General features: G+C 39.5%; 1 pseudogene; it reads right to left on the bottom strand.

Moving 5' to 3' along the window:
* LOC104675611 overlaps window positions 1–9,523 on the bottom strand; it is a 30,633-nt pseudogene extending 21,110 nt beyond the window's left edge.
* Between the last annotated feature and the right edge of the window lie 6,595 nt (window positions 9,524–16,118).

A 16,118-nucleotide genomic window follows, 5' to 3' on the forward strand; every position in this document is an offset into this window, starting at 1 on the left:
TTGATTCTCTAGTTAATTGTGGTGTTAGGGTGTCAATTTTAGATCTTTCCTGCTTTCTCTTGTGGGCATTTAGTACTATAAATTTCCCTCTACACACTGCTTTAAATGTATCCCAGAGACTCTGGTATGTTGTATCTTTGTTCTCATTGGTTTCAAAGAACATCTTTATTTCCGCCTTCATTTCGTTAGGTACCCAGTAGTCATTCAGGAGCAGGTTGTTCAGTTTCCATGTAGTTGAGTGGTTTTGACTGAGTTTCTTGTTCCTGAGTTCTAGTTTGATTGCACTGTGGTCTGAGACACAGTTTGTTATAATTTCTGTTCTTTTACATTTGCTGAGGAGTGCTTTACTTCCAACTATGTGGTCAATTTTGGAATAAGTGCGATGTGGTGCTGAGAAGATGTATATTCTGTTGATTTGGGATGGAGAGTTCTGTAGGTTTCTATTAGGTCCACTTGATGGAGAGTTGAGTTCAATTCCTGGATATCCTTGTTAACTTTCTGTCTCGTTGATCTGTCTAATGTTGACAGTGGAGTGTTAAAGTCTCCCATTATTATTGTGTAGGAGTCTAAGTCTCTTTGTAGGTCTCTAAGGACTTGCTTTATGAATCTGGGTGCTCCTGTTTTGGGTACATACATATTTAGGATAGTTAGCTCTTCTTGTTGAATTGATCCCTTTGCCATTATGTAATGGCCTTCTTTGTCTCTTTTGATCTTTGTTGGTTTAAAGTCTGTTTTATCAGAGAGTAGGATTGCAACCCCTGCCTTTTTTTATTTTCCATTAGCTTGGTAGATCTTCCTCCATCCCTTTATTTTGAGCTTATGTGTGGCTCTCTAAGTGAGATGGGTCTCCTGAATACAGCAAACTGCTGGGCCTTGACTCTTTATCTAATTTGCCAGTCTGGGTCTTTCAATTGGAGCATTTATCCCATTTACATTTAAGGTGAATATTCTTATGTGTGAACTCGATCCTGTCATTATGATGTTAGCTGATTATTTTGCTCATGAGTTGATGCAGTTTCTTCCTAGCATTGATGGTCTTTACGTTTGGCATGTTTTTGCAATGGCTGGTACTGGTTGTTCCTTTTGATGTTTAGTGCTTGCTTCAGGAGCTCTTGTAGGGCAGGCCTAGTGGTGACAGAATCTCTCAGCATTTGCTTGTCTGTAAAAGATTTTATTTCTCCTTCACTTTTGAAACTTAGTTTGGCTGGGTATGAAATTCTGGGTTGAAAATTCTTTTCTTGAAGAATGTTGAATATTGGCCCCCACTCTCTTCTGGCTTGTAGAGTTTCTGCCGAGAGATCTGCTATTAGTCTGATGGGCTTCCCTTTGTGGGTAACCCGACCTTTCTCTCTATTGGCCTTTACCATTTTTTCCTTCATTTCAACTTTGGTGAATCTGACAATTATGTGTCTTGGAGTTGCTCTTCTTGAGGAGTATCTTTGTGGCATTCTCTGTATTTCTTGAATTTGAATGTTGGCCTGCCTTGCTAGACTGGGCAAGTTCTCCTGGATAATATCCTGCAGAGTGTTTTCCAAGTTGGTTCCATTCTCCCCGTCACTTTCAGGTACATAAATCAGACGTAGATTTGGTCTTTTCACATAATCCCATATTTCTTGGAGGTTTGTTCATTTCTTTTTACTCTTTTTTCTCTAAACTGCTCTTATCACTTCATTGCATTTATTTGATCTTCAATCTCTGATACTCTTTCTTCCAGTTGATCGAGTCGGTTACTGAAGCTTTTGGATTTGTCACGTAGTTCTCGTGTCATGGTTTTCATCTCTATCAGGTCATTTTTGGACTTCTCTGCATTGGTTATTCTAGTTATCCATTCGTCAAATCTTTTTTCAAGGTTTTTAGTTTCTTTGTGCTGGGTTCGTAGTTCCTCCTTTAGCTCTGAGAAGTTTGATCAACTGAAGCCTTCTTCTCTCAACTCATCAAAGTCATTCTCCATCCAGCTTTGTTCCATTGCTGGCGAGGAGCTACATTCCTTTGGAGGGGGAGAGGCACTCTGATTATCTGAATTTTGAGCTTTTCTGCATTGCTTTTTCCCCATCTTTGTGGTTTTATCTACCTTTGGTCTTTGATGATGGTGACATACAGATGGGGTTTTGGTGTGGATGTCCTTTCTGTTAGTTTTCCTTCTGACAGTCAGGACCCTCAGCTGCAGGTCTGTTGGAGTTTGCTTGAGGTCCACTCCAGTTAGGCTACTGGGGGTTAGAGACCCACTTCAGCAGGCAGTCTGTCCGTTCTCAGATTTCAACCTCCATGCTGAGAGAATCACTACTCTCTTCAAAGCTGTCAGACAGGGACATTTACATCTGCAGAGGCTTTTGCTGCTTTTTGTTTAGCTATGCCCTGTCCCCAGAGGTGGAGTCTACAGAGGCAGGCAGTCCTCCTTGAGCTGAGTTTGGCTCCACCCAGTTTGAGCTTCCTAGCCTCTTTGTTTACCTACTTAAGCCTCAGCAATGGCAGGCACCCCTCCCCCAGTCTTGCTGCCACCTTGCAGTTAGATCTCAGACGGCTGTGCTAGCAATGAGGGAGGCTCAGTGGGCGTGGGACCCTCTGAGCCAGGCGCAGGATATAATCTCTTGGTGTGCCGTTTGCTAAGACCCTTGGTAAAGCGCCATATTAGGGTGGGAGTGACCTGATTTTCCAGGTGTTGTGTGTCACAGTTTCCCTTGGCTAGGGAAAGGAATTATCTTCCCCCTTGTGCTTCCCGGGTAAGGAGATGCCTCACCCTGCTTTGGCTCTAGCTCGTTGGGCTACACTCACTGTCCTGCACCAACTGTCCAACATGCCCTAGTGAGATGAACCCATTTCTTCAGTTGGAAATGTAGAAATCACCCATCTTCTGTGTCGCTCACGCTGGGAGATGGAGGCTGGAGCTGTTCCTATTCAGCCATCTTGGCGCCCCTTTATCTCTTGGTTTTTAAATTCTTCATATGCAGTTTCTCATTTCTAAATTTGCTTAAGTATTATTTTATTATTTTTCTGAGTTAGATCAGTGTATTAGTCCATTCTCATGTTGTTAATAAAGGCATACCTGAAACTGGGTAATTTATAAAGGAAAGAGGTTTAATAAACTCACAGTTCCACATGGCTGAGGAGGCCTCACAATCATGGTAGAAGGTGAAAGAGGAGCAAAGGAACATCTTAAATGGCAGCAGGCAAGAGAGTGTGTTCAGGGAAACTACCCTTTATAAAACCATCAGATACCCTGAGACTTACTCACTATCATGAGCAGGGAATCTACCCTTTATAAAACCATCAGATACCCTGAGACTTACTCACTATCATGAGAAGAGGCTGGGAAAAACTCATCCCCATGATTCAATTGCCTCCTACCAGCTTCTTCCCATGACATACGAGAACTATGGAAGCTACAATTTAAGATCAGATTTGGGTGGGGACACAGCCAAATCATATCATTCCATCCCTGACCCATCCCAAATCTCATATCCCATATCCTCATATTTCAAAACCAATCATGCCTTCCCAAATGCCCTCCAAATTCTTAACTAATTTCAGTATTAACTCAAAAGCCCATAGTTCAAAGTCTCACCTGAGACAAGTAGAGTCCCTTCTGCCTATGAGCTTGTAAATTCAAAAGCAAGATAGTTACTTCTTAGATACAATTGGGTACTTCTTAGATACAATTAGATAAAATTACAGGCATGGTAAATACGCTCATTCCAAATGGGAGAAATTGGCCAAAACAAAAGGAGCTAAAGGCTCCATGCAATTCCAAAATCCAGTAGGGAAGTCAAATCTTAAAGCTCCAAAATGATCTAATTTTCCTCCATATCTCACATCCAGGTCATGCTGCTGCAAGAGGTGGGCTCCTGCAGCCTTGGGCAGCTCCACCCATGTGTTGTTGCAGGGCACAGGGCCCCCTTCTAGATAATTTTATAGAATGGCATTGTTGGCAGCTTTTTCAGGCACATGGGCAAGTGGTCAGTGAATCCACCATTCTGTGTTCTGGAAGATGGTGGCCCACTTCTTACAGCTCCACTAGGCACTGCCCCAGTGGGGACTCTGTGTGGGGGCTCCCACCCCACATTTTCCTTCTACACTGCCCTACCAGAGGTTCTCCATGAGAGCTCCACCCATGCAGGAAACTTTTGCCTGGACATCCAGGCATTTCCATTCATTCTCTGAAATCTAGGCAGAGGTTCCCAAACCTCAGTTCTTGTCTTCTGGGCACCTGCAGCCTCAACACCATGTGGAAGCTGCCAAGGCTTAGGACTTCATGCTCTGAAGCCATGGCCTAAGTTGAACACTGGCCTCTTTTAGCCATGGCTGGAGTGGTTGGGATTCAGGGCACCAAGTACCTAGCCTGCCCACAGCAGGGGGACCCTGAACCCTCCCCAGGAAACCATTTTTTCCTCCTAGGCCTCTGGGCCTGTGATGGGAGAGGCTGCTCCAAAGGTCTCTGAAATGCCCTGAAGACATTCTCCCCACTGTCTTAGCGATTAACATTCAGTTCCCTGTTACTTATGCAAGTTTCTGCAGCAGGCTTGAATTTCTCCTCAGAAAATGAGTTTTTCTTTTCTATTGCATCATCAGGCTGCAAATTTTCCGAAGTTTTATTCTCTGCTTCCTCTTGAACGCTTTACACTTAGAAATTTCTACTGACAGATACCCTAAATAATCTATCTCAAGTTCAAAGATTCACAAGTCTCTAGCACAGGTGTAAAATGCCACCAGGCACAACAAGAGTCACCTTCACTCCAGTTCCCAACAAGTACCTCATCTCTATCTGAGACCACCTCAGCCTGGACTTTTTTGTCCATATCAACATCAGAATTTTGTTAAAAGCCATTCAACAGTCTCTAGGAAGTTCCATACTTTTACATATTTTCCTTTCTTCCTTTGATTCCTCCAAACTATTCTAATCTCTGCCTGTTACCCATTTCCAAAGTCTCTTCCACATTTTTGGGTATCTTTACAGCAGTGACCTACTACCTGGTACCAATTTACTGTATGAGTTCATTCCCACAATGCTAATAAAGACATAAGCAAGACTGGATAATTCATAAAGGAAATTGTTTTAATGAACTCAGGGGAATTGCCCTTTATAAAACCATCTGACCTCACGAGCCTTGTTCACTATCATGAGAACAGCGTGGGAAAAACCCACCCCCATGATTCAATTACTTCCCACTGGGTCCCTCCCATGACACATGGGGATTTTGGGAGCTGCAATTCAAGATGAAATTTGGGAGGGGACATAGCAAAACCATATCAATCAGTCACGTGTGAATTTATTTTTACAGAAACAACAATTGCTTTTGGTTTATGTATCAATTTTATAAGATTGTAACTTTTTTTTTAATCTGAAATAACTTGTTCCTACTTTTGTTGGGTCATTTTGTTGTTATTTTCCTAAATTCTTGAAAAAGATATTTGGTTCATTAGTGTTTCAAAAAGTACAGAGTGATTAAAATTATTGGTTTTATACTCAACACAGTTTTAGATACTTAAGTAAAAATTTTTTGTTCCTTAAATTGCATTAATAATGACAAATATATATAGACTGACTCTATTGAATTTACCTTGAAGCACTATGGTTATTATTAATAATAAAAACATTAATAAATAATTTTTGAGTGTCAATTATGTTCAAGCATTACTTATTTTACTTAATCTTTTCAACAGTCAATGAGATGATTTAAATTTATCATTCCTCATTTATATAGAAATAATGAAATACTCAGAGAAATAAAGGTACTTGCTCAAAGTCATGCAACTAGTGAGTAGCAGAGCTAAGAACCCAAGACTTTCTGATTCCAAAGCTCACAATTTTAACTAGTGCTTTTTGCTGCCAAGTCTATTCAAATGACATAATTATATCAAGATGGGAAAAGGACATAGGGGAAAATATATATTGAGAAGTTATTTGGAAACAATATATGCTATGCATTTTCCATTTGTTGTCTTTTAAATGCAACAATATGACGTGCTTGATTGACCTCATATTAATATCAGTATAATCTTTGAAATAGTTCCTAATATCCTATTGACATTAATCTAATTTTATCAAAATATATAGGTCTTTGGAAATACTTTCAACTTGAAGGAAGAAAACTTTCTGTCTGTTACTTCATCTTACTTTTCTCTGATTGTATTATAAATGAACAAAAAGCTTCTTAGGACAATCTGAATAAAGTCAAGTTAAATGAAGCTGGGGACATGGGAATTGTGAAATATTATTCAATCTTGAGTGCTTGATAAGTGAATGTGTGTGCACCAAGAAACAGAATATAATAAATGCCTTAGGAAAGCTAATTTTTAAGTAAAGCTTAAAGAATTCAGATGAAAATGCTATAAAAAGAAAATACTGTAGAAAGGGAAAGTATTGAAGAAAGTGGAATTAGGCAGCTATTGGCGTTCATCCCAGTAAATTCTAAGTAAATAAAAGGGTGGCAAGCACAAGGTGGTAAAATTAGAATTAAATAAGAGGGATTATCAAAGACTCAGCACACAGAATTAATAAACTGTATCAAAATATGCATCAAGGACAGAACTAGGTGAAGTATATCTATAAAATAAGTAAAGACAAAGCTTAACAATGTATTAAAAATACTACACAGTACAAGGTACATTGTACCTTTGGCTAACACCCAGAGCCTTTGGGCCATATAAAGAATAATCATAAATCATTCTGAACCTATGTCATAAAATATGAGAGCCACTAGCTACATGGGGCTATTAAACACTTAAAATGTGTTAGCAGCTGGCATTAATTGATGCGTGCTGGAAGTATAACATACACACAACACTTTGAAATCCCAGTGGAAAAAAACAGGACAAAATATCTCCTTAATATTTTTATTTAATTAATGTTGACATCATCTTTTAAATATATTGGGTTATAATATATTATTACAATATATTTAAAAATAATCTTTTTTTTACTTTTTAATATGGCTAATATGTTACTTGTATTACATATCTGTTGAACAACACTGTCCTAGGCCAACACACACACACACACACACACACACACACACACACACACACACTCAAACAAAAGAAAACCTCACAAAAATAATATTATCAATTAACTCTGATCCAGTATCTAGGCTTTATTTTCAATGATATCTGTTAAAGATGAACATTTTAGAGTTTACACAAATTATCTTTTTATCAAATTACACAAATTATCTTTTTACATGGCTCAAATTGAAAATTATTAACACTCCGTTATATATGTTTACATAATAAAAAACAATTTATTGGGGAAAAAAGAAAATGGAACAGATGGTTTTCACTGGTATGACTCAATAAACAAACTACATTCATCTACAAAAATATTAAAATTTTGCTTTAGAATTATTGCATTTGATTTAATTAATGATAAAATATGACATGTAATGATTAAATGTTTGTATTAAACAACATTTGTCAAAGTCTTCATAATAATTGAGCCCAAATGTAACATTGTCATCAGCTCTGTTCTTTCCCTACTTTATATTGGCCACAAAAAAAGAACATGCAATTGGAGAAACAATCAGGTTTCATTCAGTGGCCAAAGAATGGAGAAGTAGAGCTCATGCTCAAAAGGCACCTTCTCTCTAGGCAATGGCAGGGAGTTATAAAGTCAATGGGAGTTATAAAGAGTAAGATGCAGGGTGGGAGAAGTATGTTGACATGTATGGAGAGGAGTTCCAGGAACACAGGCATAGTTCATAAACATACTACTTTATACATCACATGTACACAAAATGTCAGGGGTCTTCCCTCAGGGGAGAGTTTTCAGTATTATCGTGATATGTTAATGACTTAAAGGTAACTGGAGGTCACCTGCTGTGGTATGCACCCATTTTGCCTGGGTCTGGACTCCCTCTGATATCTGAGGGAGTCATCTGGCTTTCTTTAGCATCTGTGCCTACAGATAAAAATACCAAAGAGAAACTGTTGAAGACCAGGCTGTCCTGATGACAATACTTTCTATTTATTTGTTAAGGGTTCAGGCATCTGTTAAGCAAGTTAATGAAAGCCAGGTTTCTTCTTAAGGTAGATCACATTATGACTAACTGAAACTTCTTTTGTTGGATTTTCAGATATATCATACAGGACCATATATCCTAGTCTTCATAAAGTGGATATTTGTCTTCGCAGCACCTGTTCCATCCCTCCCTCATTTTGCGGCAGCCATGCAATTTGGATGGGATTGATGTTCATCATAGGGATGAGCACTGAGAGCTATAATCCAGTTAGCATAATCTCACTTCCTCTGCAATACCAATTAAATTATGTATAGTCAATAATCCTGACCCAAAATAATAAATGTGTAGTATTTTTCTGGGCACCATGATTGGTTCAGATTGGTTCAGAATAAAATACAGGACTTTCCTACAAAGATGTAGCATGGTGATATAAATTCTGTAACTGCAGTAGCCATTTTGCTACAATGATAAAGAACAGCCTGAAAACAATTGCAACACATGGAGAGTGGCAACATTGAGAAAAATCACAGAAAAACTAAGCTAGAGGCCTAATAAAATTATGCCTGAAATCTTACCTCTAGGTTTTTTCAACTACATTTTGTCAATACATTTCATTCATTGTTTAAAACAATTTGAGTTTGAGTTTTCTGTTACTTGCAATCAAAAGCATTTAAACATGAGTATTTATAGTTACTATGTGTTGGAAACATTTCAAATTCTCTCTTACTATGAAATATACATTATTGCTAACCATAGTCACCATGGAACTTTAGAACTTCTAACTGTACGTTTGTAACCACTAACCACCCTGTCTTTATCCCCCCACCACTTCAAATCTCTGTGATAAATACCCCATATACCTTGATTTGATCATTACACATTCTATACCTGTAACAAATACTCATGTGTACCCCATAAATATGTAAAATACTATGTATCAATTTAAAAAGAAATTTTAAAAACTTGTAAAAAGCATTTAAACTAAAATATCTATAGTTTTTTCTTAATTTATTTTTATATTTTTTGTAAATATTTATCTGGCTGTTTGATCTAATTTCTTATTAGTCTTTCCCAATATCAGAGCTTTCTGGATCTTCTCTCTGCCCTGTCTTCTTCATTTTAATTTCTCTGTTCTTTGTAATTTGGAATGAATATTCACATATAATAATATTTGTTTGAGATGTAGTTAGAAGACCCTCAGTCAATTACCATTTGACATGACTATATTTAATCTTTAGATTCCTCTCTCTCTCAAAATTTTGGTCAGTCATGGTGGTCTGTTCGTAATTAGGCAACATTTTGCTTGAGTGAATTTTCATAACTGAAGAGTAACATTATGATAGTTGAATTGGCTTTTTGAGACGGCAAAATAGTTTGATATTATTGTTTGCTTATTATCACATGTGATTTTTATATGTCACTGGGATTACTGTGAAATTCATTTTTATGTCTAATAAAATATTCAAAATATTAGACTTACCAAGTCTTTCTTTGAATCCAGTTTTAAGCATGTAGATCCATGCTAATACAGATGTCTTTCTGTCTGTATGCTCATATCTTTTCTCTTGCATGTAGTCTTATATGTTCTATCTATAGCTCCAGTTCTATGCCTCCCTGAGCTATGTTTTTTTAGTCCATGCAAACTCACCTGATGCTACTGCTACTCACAAATGACTCTTCTGTTGCTATCAGTCTCTGTTTGTTATTAGCTGTATGTGGATTCAAACATAGAAGTCAATTTTTTATAGCATATTCAATATATATTGTGAAGCATTATTTATATGACCCACATAATACTGGACAAGAATGAGTAACAGTAAATACAAGAAGTATTGTATCCTAGAGGATGTTTTGTGGCACTTTGCATTAAATTATCTGGTAACCATTTTCACACACTGTGAATGATCTCTTTTTACTTCAGACACCATTAGAATGTTTACAGCTTAGCAGGAATCATTAACATTAAGAAAATACAGATAAATACTTTAAGCAATTGCATCAGTGTCAGCACTGGAACATCATATAGCCATAACCCAGGTCTTCCAGATCTGTACTGTCTAATACAGTAGCCTGTATCCATATGTAGCTATTAAGCATTTGAAATATGGCTAGTCCAAATTGAGATTAGCTGAAAGTATAAAATACACACTGTACTTTGTATAGACTTAGTATGCATAATAAAGAATGTAAAATAGCTCAGTAGTACATTTTATTAATTTCAAGATAAAATAATATTTCAGTTACGTTGGATTAAGTAAAATTATTAAGAATTTATTTCACTTGCTTCTTTTTATTTGTTTAATAATGCTATTAGAAAATACAAAATTATATATGTTGTTCTCATTATATTTTTATTGGACAGTGCTTTTCTATGGCATATTGAAATGGCCCAAGCCTGTCAATAGATATCCACTGCTTACAACTTGAAGCCTGAAGTTTGTATATGCAACCTCTAAGTCACAGTAATAAGAATACTGAAGCAAGAAAAAAATCCTAGCAATAATCATGTGAGACTGAGGAATCCTTTTATAAGATCCCCAGGTTGATGGGACAGAATCAGTTTTTTTTTTTGTTTGTTTGTTTGTTTTTTTTTTTTTTTTTGAGAAGGAGTCTCACTCTGTCACCCAGGCTGGAGTGCAGTGGCCAGATCTCAGCTCACTGCAAACTCCGCCTCCCGGGTTTACGCCATTCTCCTGCCTCAGCCTCCCGAGTAGCTGGGACTACAGGCACCCGCCACCTCGCCCGGCTAGTTTTTTGTATTTTTTTAGTAGAGACGGGGTTTCACCGTGTTAGCCAGGATGGTCTCGATCTCCTGACCTCGTGATCCGCCCGCCTCGGCCTCTCAAAGTGCTGGGATTACAGGCTTGAGCCACCAACACACATTTTCATTTTCTTCATAGGTTTTCAAACTAAAGAACACCACTGAGGGATTGTTATAAAAGAAGCTTGTACCCAGCAGGCCGGCTCTCCCTGACTTAGAGTTGAAAACAAAACTAGTTAAGCAACCATCCTTTACAACTATGGCTTTTCTTTTTTTTTTTTTTTTTTTTTTGAGACGAAGTTTCGCTCTTGTGGCCCAGGCTGGAGCACGATGGCATGATCTCGGCTCACTGTAACCTCTGCCTCCTGGGTTTAAGTGATTCTCCTGCCTCAGCCTCCCATAACTATGGCTTTAAAAAGCACCTTGTCCATCAAGTAGGCTATAAGCAGAGAAAATTGAGGTAAATGCCCTATACTGAAGTGTACCAACCTATATATACACATAGTAATACATATTACTTTACCATCACAGATGTAGTTTAGAGCAACAAAATATTTCCCTAGAGAGATATCCTCACTCTATAACAAACTTTGCCTTAAACACAATGAGAATGGACACAGTAGACAGAAATAACAATTAACAGAAATAAAAAATAAACTTGGAGAGAGAGCAGAGCAAGATGGCCAAATAGAAGTCTCCAATGATTGTTCCTCTACCACAGGAACACCAAATTGAACAACTATCCACACATAAAGAAAGTTCTTTCATAAGAACCAAAAATCAGGTGAACAATCACAGTACCTGATTTAACTTCATATTAAAGAAATACGTAGGAAAACAAAGGGTAGGAAAGACAGTCTTAAACAGCCTACACCACCCTTCGACCCCTCCTATGGCAGTGGCCATGTGGTCCAGAGAGAGAATCTGCGTACTTGGGGAAGAAAGAACACAGTTATTGTGAAACTTTGCATTGGAGCTCAGTGCTGCCCTGTCACAGTTGAAAGCAACATTTGGCAGAATGCAGTTGACACCCATGGAGGGGGCATATAGACTAGCCCTAGACAGAGGGGAATCACCCATCCCAGCGGTTGGAACCTGAGTTCTGGCAAGCTCTGCTGTCAAGGGCTAACGTACCCCGGGGTCCTAAATAAGTCTGAAAGGTAGTCTAGGCCACACGAAATGCAAATGCTGGGCAAGTCCTGGTGCTGTGCTGGGCTCAGAGTCAGTGAACTTGGAGTGCATGAGACCTAGTGAGATAGGAGCCAGGATGGCTAAGGGAATGCTTGGGTCACCCCGGGCAACCCCAACCCCAGGCAGTGCAGCTTACAGCTACAGGAGAGACTCCTCCCCTCTGCTTGAGGAGAAGAGAGAGAACAGTAAAGCGGACTTTGTCTTTTAACTTGGATACCAGCTCAGACACTGTAGGATAAGGTGACAAACAGAGTCCCGAGGCCCCCATCCAAGGCCCTAGCTCACACAGGGTATTTCTGGACACACTGTGGGCCAGAAGGGAACATGCTACCTTTAAGGGAAGACTCACCCTGGTGGGATTCATGACCTGCTGACTAAAGTATCCTTAGGCCCTGAATAATCAGCAGTGGTAGCCAGGCAATACTCGCTGTAGGTCATGGGTGATAGAGCTGTTCTGGCTTCAGGTGTTACCCAGAACATTCCTAACTGTGGTGGCTAAAGGGAGAGACTTCTTATGCTTGAGGAAAGGAGAGAAATGAGTAAAGGGGACTTTGTCTTGCAGCTTAGGTACCAACTCAGTACCCAAGTGGAGTAGAGAATAGAGCAGGCTCACTGAGTCACCAAATATAGACCCTGGCTCTTGGACAGCATTTGTAGAGCTGTCCCAGGCCAGACAGTTACCCACTACCCTAAAGCGAGAGACACAGGCCAGGCAGCATTCACCGCAGACTGACTGAAGAGCACTTGGGGGTGAGTAAATGTCAGCAGTAATCAGGCAGAACTTGCCATAGGCTGGGGTGATGGTGGCTATGGGGAGAGAATTCTCTGCTTGAGAAAAGGAGAGAGCAAAATGGGAAAGACTGTCTAGTGGCTTCGGTGCCAGTTCAGCTGCAATAGAATAGACCAACAGGTAGATGTCTAAGGTTCCAGACTCCAGGCCCTGACTCCTGGATGACACCTCCAGACATGCCCAGAGCCGGGGGATACCCACTGTGCTTAAAAGAATGGCACAAGCATGGTCAGCTTGAACACCTGTAGATGGTAGAACCCTAGGGCCTTAAGAGAAGATAGGGGGTAGCCAGGCAGTGGTCACTGCAGTACTTGGGTGAGACCCAGGGTTGTGCTGGCTTTGGGTCTGACCCAGTTCAGTTTCAGTGGTGATGCCCACAGAGTTGGTTGTATTACTCTTCTCCCACCTACGGGCAGCTTAGCACAGAGAGAGAGAGACTTCATTTTGTTTTTGAGTAAAATTAAGGCAAGAGAAGAATAGTTTCTGCCTAATTCAAGGAATTCCTAATCCAAGGAATTCTACCAGATCTTACCCAAGACCACCAAGGCAGTATCTCTATGAATCTTTAAGAGCCACAGTGTTGCTGGGCTTGAGGTGCCCCGTAAAGTAGATATAGCTGCAGCAAACAAAGTCTTAGTTCACAACATCCAAGTCCCTTTGAATACTTGGAAAGCCTTCCCAAGAAGGACAGTTACAAAGGAGTCTAGACTGTAAGGACTAAAATAAATACCTAACTCTTCCATGTCCAGACACAGACAAACATCTACAAGTATCAAGACAATTCAGGAAGACATAGCCTCACCCAAATGGCCTAAATGGGAAACCGAGCGCCAATATTGGAGAAACAAAGGTATGTGACCTTCCAGACAGATAATTAAAAATAGTCATATTGGGGAAACTCAAAGATACTTAAGACAACATGGAGAAGGAATTCAGAATTCTATTACATAAATTTAGTAAAGAAATTGAAATAATTAAAAAGAATCAAGTGGAAATTCGGAGCTAAAAAATTCAAGTGACACACTGAAGAATGCATCAGAGTCTCTTAACAGCAGAATTGATCTAGCAGAAAAAATAGCGAGCTTGAAATCAGGCTATTTGAAAATAAAGAGTCAGAGGAGACAAAATGAAAAAAATTAAAAAGAAGAATGAGGCATGCCTAAAACATTTAGAAAGTAGCCCCAAAGGGCAAATATAAGAGTTATCGGCCTTAAAGAGGAGGTAGAGAGAGAGATCAGGGTAGAAAGCTTATTTAAAAGGATAACAGAGAACTTAACAAACCTCAAGAAACATATTAGTATTCAAGTACAAGAAGGTTTAGAACACCCAGCAGATTTAATTCAAACAAGATGATCCCAAGACATTTAATAATCACACTCCCAAGGGCCAAGGATAAAGAAAAGATTCTAATAGCAACAAGAGAAGAGCAACAAATAACATACAAATGAGCCCCAATGCTATTGGCAGCAGACTTCTCAGGAGAGTCCTAGTGCTAAACTGGGCTCAGAGCCAGTGGACTTGGGGGAGCACATGACCTACTTCAACACAAGTGGGTGTGGCTGAAAGAGTGCTTTTGCCACACCTCACCCAATTCCCAGCAGCACAGTTTGTGGATTCAAAAGACCCTTTCCTTCCACTGGAGTAGAAGAGAAAGAAGAGTAAACAGACTTTGCTTTGAATCTTGGATATGACATGAGTCACAGCAGTATAGTAAAGTCATGAGGCCCCCTTTTTAGGCACTAGCTCCCAGATGACGTTTCTAGACACACCCTGGTCCAGAAGGAAACCCACTGCCTTGAAAGAAAGAACCCAGTCCTAGAAGGATCCATCACCTCCTCACTAAAGTGATCTTGAGCCCCGAAAACCCAGTACCAATGCCCAGGTAGTATGTTGTGGTCCTGGGTGAGACTCTGAGACTTGCTGGCTTCATATGAGACTCAGCATATTCCCAACTGGGATGACTATGGAAAGAGACTACTTCTGCTTCAGCAAAGCAGAGGCGAGGCAAATGTAAAAGGAATTTTGTCTTTCACCTTAGGTACCAGCTCAGTCAAAAAGGTATAGAACACCAAGTGCCTTTCTTCTTAGAAGGCATTTATAGACTTGTCCTAGGCCAGAGTGGAGCCCACTGTCCTGAAAAGCCAGTCCCAGGCCAGGCAGCATTCACCGCAAGCTGACTGAAGAGACTGTGGGCTTTAAGGCAATATTGGCAGTAGACTAGTAGTACTTCCTGTGGGCTACTGGTGGTGGTGGCCATGGGGTGAGGTTTCTCTTCCTGTGGAAAGTAGAGGAAATAATGGGAAGTACTGAGTTTTGTGGTTTAAGTACCTGTGCAGATTCAGTACAATAAAACACCAGGTAGATTTCTAAGGTTTTTAACTCTAGTCCCTGGACGCTGATCACACCACTGGGTTCCTCCAGGGCCTGGGGGATCTCATTATTCTGAAGTAAAAGACAAATGCCTGGCTGGCATCATCACGTGCTGATTGCAGAGCCCAAGGGACTTTGTAGAGTACAATGGGCCTTGGGCAAGACCCAGTACTGTGCTGGCTTCAGGTCTGACACAATGAAGTCCTGGGGGTGGTGGCCACAGGAGTGGTACTCTGTCCCCAGGTCTAGGTAGCTAAGAAGAGAAGGTGAGACTCTGCTTGTCTGGGAGAAAGAGAACAAAAGACTCTGCCTGATAATCCAAATAATTATTTGCATCTTATCAAAGATTATCAAGGTGGTGCCTCTAAGACTTTACAAAAAACACCTTTTTACTCAGCTTGGGGTATCCCCCAGTGCAGATATGGTTTAGATCACAAAACCCAAGTCCTTTTGAATACCTGAAAAGTCTTCCCAAGAAGAACATGTATTAATACAAACAGGCGCAGACTGCAAAGACTACAATAAATACTTAAATCTTCAATACCTAGATACAGATGAACATCGTAGGCATCAAGAAAACATGACCAGGAAAATATGACCTCATCAACTGACCAAAATAAAGAGATACTATTGGAGAAACAGAAATATGTGACTTTTGGGACAGAGAATTCAAAATAGCTGTGTTGAGAAAAATCAAAGAAATTTAAGATAACACAGAAAAGGAACTCAAAATTTAATTAGATATATTTAACAAAGATACTAAAATAATTTTTTTAAAAAATCAAGCAGAAAATCTGAAGCTGAGAAATGAATTTGAAATAATAAAGCATGTATCAGAGGATCTTAATAGCAGAAACAATCAAGCAGAATAAAGAATGAGTAAGCAGAAGAAAGAATGAGTAAGCAGAAGAAAGAATGAGTGAGACAGGCTATTTGAAAATACAGTGAGAAGACACAAAATAAAAAAAGAATAAAAAACAATGAAGCACACATACAGGATCTAGAAAATGGTGTCCAAAGAAAAAACCTAAGAGTTATTGGCCTTAAAGGGGTT

The sequence above is a fragment of the Rhinopithecus roxellana genome, chromosome 7, assembly GCF_007565055.1.
Source record: "Rhinopithecus roxellana isolate Shanxi Qingling chromosome 7, ASM756505v1, whole genome shotgun sequence".
Lineage (NCBI taxonomy): Eukaryota > Metazoa > Chordata > Mammalia > Primates > Cercopithecidae > Rhinopithecus > Rhinopithecus roxellana.